Below are 6,486 nucleotides of genomic sequence, written 5' to 3'. Positions count from 1 at the left end.
TCTCGACGCATACGCAATAACTTTACCGTGCTGCATAAGCACACATCCTAATCCTTTGTGCGACGCGTCACTATATATCACAAAATCTCCTTTTCCGTCCGGCAATGCCAATACCGGAGCCGTTATCAACCTTTTCTTTAATTCCTGAAAACTGTTCTCGCATTTCTCCGTCCATTCAAACTTCTCTGTCTTACGAGTAAGTCGTGTCAAAGGGGCTGCGATCTTCGCAAAGTCCTGTACAAATCTACGATAGTAGCCGGCCAATCCTATGAAACTCCTTACCTCTGTGGGTGTGGTTGGCCTTTCCCAATTTGAGACCGCCTCTATCTTGGAGGGGTCGACCAATACTCCTTCTTTATTGATCACATGTCCTAAAAACTGTACTTCATTCCGCCAGAATTCACACTTCGAGAATTTGGCATATAACTGCTCCTCTCTGAGTATTCCTAGAGCTATCCTCAAATGCTCTGCATGTTCTGCCTCAGTCCTTGAGTAGATCAAAATATCATCGATAAAAACTATCACACACTTGTCCAAGTACTTCTTAAATACTCTATTCATTAAATCCATGAAAGCCGCTGGGGCGTTGGTTAATCCAAAGGACATTACCAAGAACTCATAATGCCCATACCTGGTACGGAACGCTGTCTTGGAAATATCTTCGGGTTTAATCTTTAGTTGGTGATATCCAGTTCTCAGGTCAATCTTGGAAAAATAAACAACATCCTTTAGCTGGTCGAACAGATCGTCTATTCTAGGCAATGGGTACCTGTTCTTTATGGTTAGCTTGTTCAACTCTCGATAGTCTATGCACAACCTCATGCTCCCATCTTTCTTCTTAACAAATAAAACTGGTGCTCCCCACGGAGACACACTGGGTCTTATCATACTCTTATCTAAGAGTTCCTGCAATTGGATAGCTAATTCCTTCATTTCTAACGGGGCTAACCGGTAAGGTGCTTTTGAAACTGGCGCCGTCCCTGGGGCCAACTCAATAGCAAATTCAATCACTCTTTCGGGTGGTAATCCCGGAAGGTCTTGGGGGAATACATCTTCAAATTCGTTGACTACTGGAATATCTTGTAAGTTGGGCACCTCCTTCTGCGTGTCCACCACATAGGCTAGGCAAGCCTCACTTCCTTTTCGTAGCATCCTTTTGGCCTGGGCCATAGTCAAAAATTTCTGCGTCTGCCTCTTTCCTCTAACTATAACTTCTTTCTTCCCTGGGACATTTAACTTAACTTTCTTCCCTTTACAGTCTATCTGAGCATCGTTGCTAGATAGCCAGTCCATTCCCAAAATCACATCAAACTCCCCTAATTTAAAAGGAATCAGATCAACACTGAAAGATTGCTCCCCTATGCCTATCTCACAGGCGGGGTGAATCTGGTTAACAGGAATAATCTCATGATTGGCTATTTCTACTTGTAAGGGTTCTATCAAGGGTTTAGCCTTAAGTCTTAACTTACGCGCAAAGTCCCTAGATATAAAAGATTTAGTTGCTCCCGAATCAAATAAAACATTTGCACTGACTGAATTTAGAGAAAGGGTACCTGCTATCACATCTGAATCTTTCATAGCATCCTGGACTGTCATGTTGAAAGTCCTCGCAGTAGGTGGCTTATTAGAAGCAGCCCTGCTTGCTCCCGAAGCTGCTGGTTTATTCATTGGGCATTCTCTCTTCCAATGACCTGGGCGTCCGCACTGATGACAAGTGGTGGTTGGAATGACGGCAGGGGCTGACGAAGGGCATTTGTGAGAATAGTGGCCCACTTGCCCACACTTAAAGCAGGTTACTGGCTTTCCTTTACACTCCCCAGTGTGATTCCTTCCACATATGTTACAGGCTGGCAATGGGGGTCGAGACTGGTTGGAATAGGACATTCTTGACTTCTGGCCGCCCTGGCTCACACTCACACTCATTGGTCGCTTAAACCCAGTGTTCCTTCCTGGCAGGGACACTGCTCCTCGATTAAATCTAGTTGGGAAGCTCCTTCCTGCGGAACCTCCACCCATGCTCATACTTTTCCTCTTTATTCCTTTCTTCTCTCTTTCCTTCTGTATCTGTTCACTTCCAACTTCTACAATCGTTGCCTTTTGCACCAGAGTGGCATAGTCCGTAAGCTCAAGGATTGCCACCCTATTCTGAATCCATGGTTTCAGTCCCTGCTGAAACCTCCTAGCTTTCTTTTCCTCGGTGCTCACAAACTCCGGCACAAACCTTGATAACTCAGTAAATTTCGCTTCGTACTCTGCTACAGACAAGTTATTCTGCTTTAGCTCCAAGAACTTGAGCTCCATCTGGTTTTCCATAAACCTCGGGAAATACTTTCCCAGAAACAATTGACTAAATCTCTCCCAGGTTATAATAGCATCTGTCTCCATGTTTTTCTTGGCCTCCCACCAGTAGTTAGCTTCTCCTTTCAGAAGGTAGGTAGCAAATACAGTTTTCTGTGCCTCATCGATACTCAAAATCTCAAAAGATTTCTCCATCTACTTTAACCATGCCCTTGCCTCAACTGGGTCGGCTGATCCGTGGAACTCAGGGGGCTTAAGGGACTTAAAAGCCCTGAAAGAGTTTGCCACAGCATTGTTACTTCCTTGAGGGGGTGGGTTGGGTTGACGTTCCAAATTCTGCCTTAGGAGTTGCATAAACTGGCTCATGGGATCCATGCCTGGGTTTGGTACTGGTTGCTCAACCTCGGTTTCTCCTTCTTCAGCCTCTATCTCAAATCCCTCAACATCATATGTTTCCTCTTCCTCTTCATACAGGGAGTCATCCTGTTCCACATAATCCTCATCTTCCTCTTCACTGTGTTCTTGGTTTCTATTGTCCTGATTATGGCTTCCCTGGTCCTCAGATCCAGGGTTCGCCCTAGTTCCAATCTTTCTTGGCGGCATGATTCTGATAATAATAAAAACAATCATTGGGAAAATTCAACGTTAGGTCACAATCATATACAACATTGTGCCTTGCACAGCTCTTATAATGGGGAGAACGTATATCGCAATTCTATTATTTTAAGAAAGTTCTAATACGAAGTGCAGTAATAATAATGATAAAAACAGTGATCCCGTCACTATGGAACTGAACCGAAAGGAAACAAATATATACATAATACGAGAAATACATAGTTTGATCTGGTCAAAAGTACAACAGTGCTACAGTCATCTATCCCAAAAGTGATACACAAGAGTCTATCTGTCTAGTCAGAAAAAGGGATGCTATATACAAGTCAACTATCCCAGAAAATTGGCTCTTACTAAGGCCTCGGCTAACTAGACAACTAGACTATTCCATCATCAATCCTGAATCACACACCGGAGCGGGTCAGCTCCCAAACCCTTTCCATCGCACGACGGAAGATATAGTCGGCCTGCCGCCTGGAGATCCTACCATGCCTGTCCCCCTGGAGCGCTCTGAGCCTCGCTCGGGATGTGAGCTCTATCCCCGTAAGCTCCCTCCTCAAGGATCGGGGTATAGAAGCCCTGGTCTCATAAGCTCGGGTACGCCTACCCGCCCTCTCTGCATCCAACTCCCTCCTGGCCTCATCTAGTCGGCCCTCGGCAACAGCCACTCGGGTCCTCAATACATCCTGAACATATCCATGAGCTAACGAAGACTGCCTGTGGGCAGGGTCAAGAGGTGGTGAATCCGGAGCCGCTGAGGGTGCCTCCTCGGTCTGCCTAGGCTCGGAAGTATGGGTCTCTGAGCTGTCATCATCAGGAATCCAAGATAGTGGTGGAGGGGTAGGGGCTCTGACCACCGGAAGTGTGGGTAAAGGGATACCAGCATACACTACCATAGATCCAACACGCTCCTCAGCTACTGGGACCTCATCCGGGTCCTCCTCATCTGGAATAGCAATAACCTCTGTCTCTGACTCCTCTGAGGGGTCCTCCTCATCTGAAACAGCAATGACCTCCATCTCAGGCTCCTCTGAGGGGTCCTCCTCATCCTCCTCCATCTCAGGCTCCTCCTGATCCTCAACATCTAGCAATGCCTCATCATGCTCACGCTCGAACATCTCAGGGTCCTCTATCTCAGGCGCCTACACATTAAACGAGCTAAGTTACTATCATGATACTTATAAGGGTTCCCGTAAGGGTTTTAACTGTCAGCACTACTTTAAGTAGTCCGACCATGAACTTGGCAAGAGTTCTTATTATCTTTGTGAGTTTGTTATTATATCGACGCATCATCTCTGAGGTTTATAACGCTTAGCTCTGATACCATTTCTGTAACACCCCCAGATCCGGGGTCGGGGATCCGGGTCGTCACGGTCTTTCTTTCCACAATATCACTTCACTTAATTAATAATAATAACCTTAAGCTGTGACCCCACACTAACACACACCACAACCCGTTATAGTCTCAGAGATGAAATTCAAATAAGTACAAGTCTTTGAATCCACAATTTAAAAGTTATTACAACCCAAAACGATTACTTGATAAATTTACAGTTAATTGCCATTATCTGTCACAAGTTATAATTATACATAATTTGATTCTCAAAAGTAGATGGTCTGAACTACAATGGATCTACCTCTGCAGCTATAGCAGCTACAACATCATCGGGAAGACGCGGGACGCTTCCCACGCGCTTGCGCTGGGTCTGCTGGAGTCTGGCCATCTCTCCTAACTGTTGTTGTGTGATGAAGAAATAAAGCAAGAGTGAGCCTTACAGCTCGCAAGATAATATGTAGTGATAACAATAATACAAGTATCTAAATGGATACTTACTAGAATCTTTATCGTGTGTAAGATAATTACTTACTAGATATAAGTAAAAACAAGGAATGAAGTTACCAATACTTCCCCACACTTATATCATTTATAAAGCTACTTGAACTATCACCGTTCAAAGTATTATAAGATTCACGAGGTCATCTTATAGATGAGACCACAAATAAAACTTGAAAATATTTGATCTTTGAAATATTTTGAAAAGAGATGAAGTTACGAGATACTTCATTCAATGGATACACCAATAAAAATGTTTGACCCTGTCAATGCTTCGGCAACCACCCATTAGTAGCCTTTCGATCGAAATGCTACGGGTAGTGTTGCAGAATTATCCAAATGGATGATGAACTCATTACGGGAGTTTACCGCGCCAGGAAGACCACTTACGATGATCAGTCGTAGTAGTACAACCCCACCATTTTCTACATGTAGAGGAGAACCTGTCGGATTTACTTGTCAACCGAACACTGAACTCCTAAGGAATGGACCGCCTTAGCGGAACTTCCAGGCCATTTGGGCCAATATAATAAGGCTGGGCCGGCGCTACTCGACCACTTACGCCACTCCTAGTTCAGATGAAATCCATGACTCTGAAACGTAAAGCTCGTTTCCCCCTTTCCCCAAGTAGAAACTTGTTGATACGGCTCCACCAAGAAGTCGTACCTAGTTGGAAAGGAAAACTCACCGATATTTCCCAGGCGATGCCTGTTAATGGATTAACTTGTTCCAAGAATTTTACTTCCCGAATATTGGGTAAGTAATCAAAAACTCTTTTACCAAGACAGCAACCTTGTTGCGAATATAAAACACACCACCGAGCCGGATCCCCCAGGTTTTGAGCGAGTATTTAAATCCCCTTTTTAAAAGGAAGATCTTAAATATAAAAATAGTTTTGGGATCCGCTCTAACTTTTGAAAATCATTTTAAAGACTCGAAAACACTTTAAAGAGTGTTTGGAGTAAAACTGATTTAATGAAGTAAATCAGTCCCCAGAATATTTAGAAAATGTCTGAATATTATTATTTAAATAATATTCCCATAAAAAAATAATCTTTATAAAATAATTGAAGTAGAAGTATTAAAACTTATACTTGAAATGAATAGCAAATAATCAAAGATATACTTATACGAAAGTGATATCTTTATTTGAATAATCAAAAATAAGTTTGATTATCGACACCTTATTCTTTAATAAAATAAAGAATATATCTCAGCAAATAATCGGAGTCATAGATCCTCAAATGAATATTCAAATAATATTCAATAAATAAAATAAGCTGAGTCATAATACCTCGAATGAATATTATAAATAATATTCATTAAATAAAATAAAGGAGTCATACATCCTCAAATGAATATTCAAATAATATTCAATAAATAATGTAAAGGAGTCATACGCCTTCGAATAATATTCGGAATAATATTCAAATAATAAAATAAAAGGAGTCATAAGTCCTCGAATGAATATTCGTAATAATATTCATTAAATAAAATAAAGTTATCGAATAAACCTTATTCGGTTAATAGTTTGGAAAAACTATAACCATATATATATATAAATATATATATATATATATATATCCATATCCATATATACAAAAATCTACTCGGGATCCTCGACTCCCGGTTTTAGAAAATATTTTCACCTTTGGGTCCCTATACTAAGGGTATATGCAAGTTACCGCTATCCTCTAGCATAGGTATTATCAACTGAACCAACAGATATATATTTCAAGAAT

The sequence above is a fragment of the Apium graveolens genome, chromosome 1 (assembly GCF_009905375.1).
Source record: "Apium graveolens cultivar Ventura chromosome 1, ASM990537v1, whole genome shotgun sequence".
In the NCBI taxonomy this organism is placed as follows: Eukaryota; Viridiplantae; Streptophyta; class Magnoliopsida; order Apiales; family Apiaceae; genus Apium; species Apium graveolens.
Note: the sequence above shows the minus strand (reverse complement) of the source record.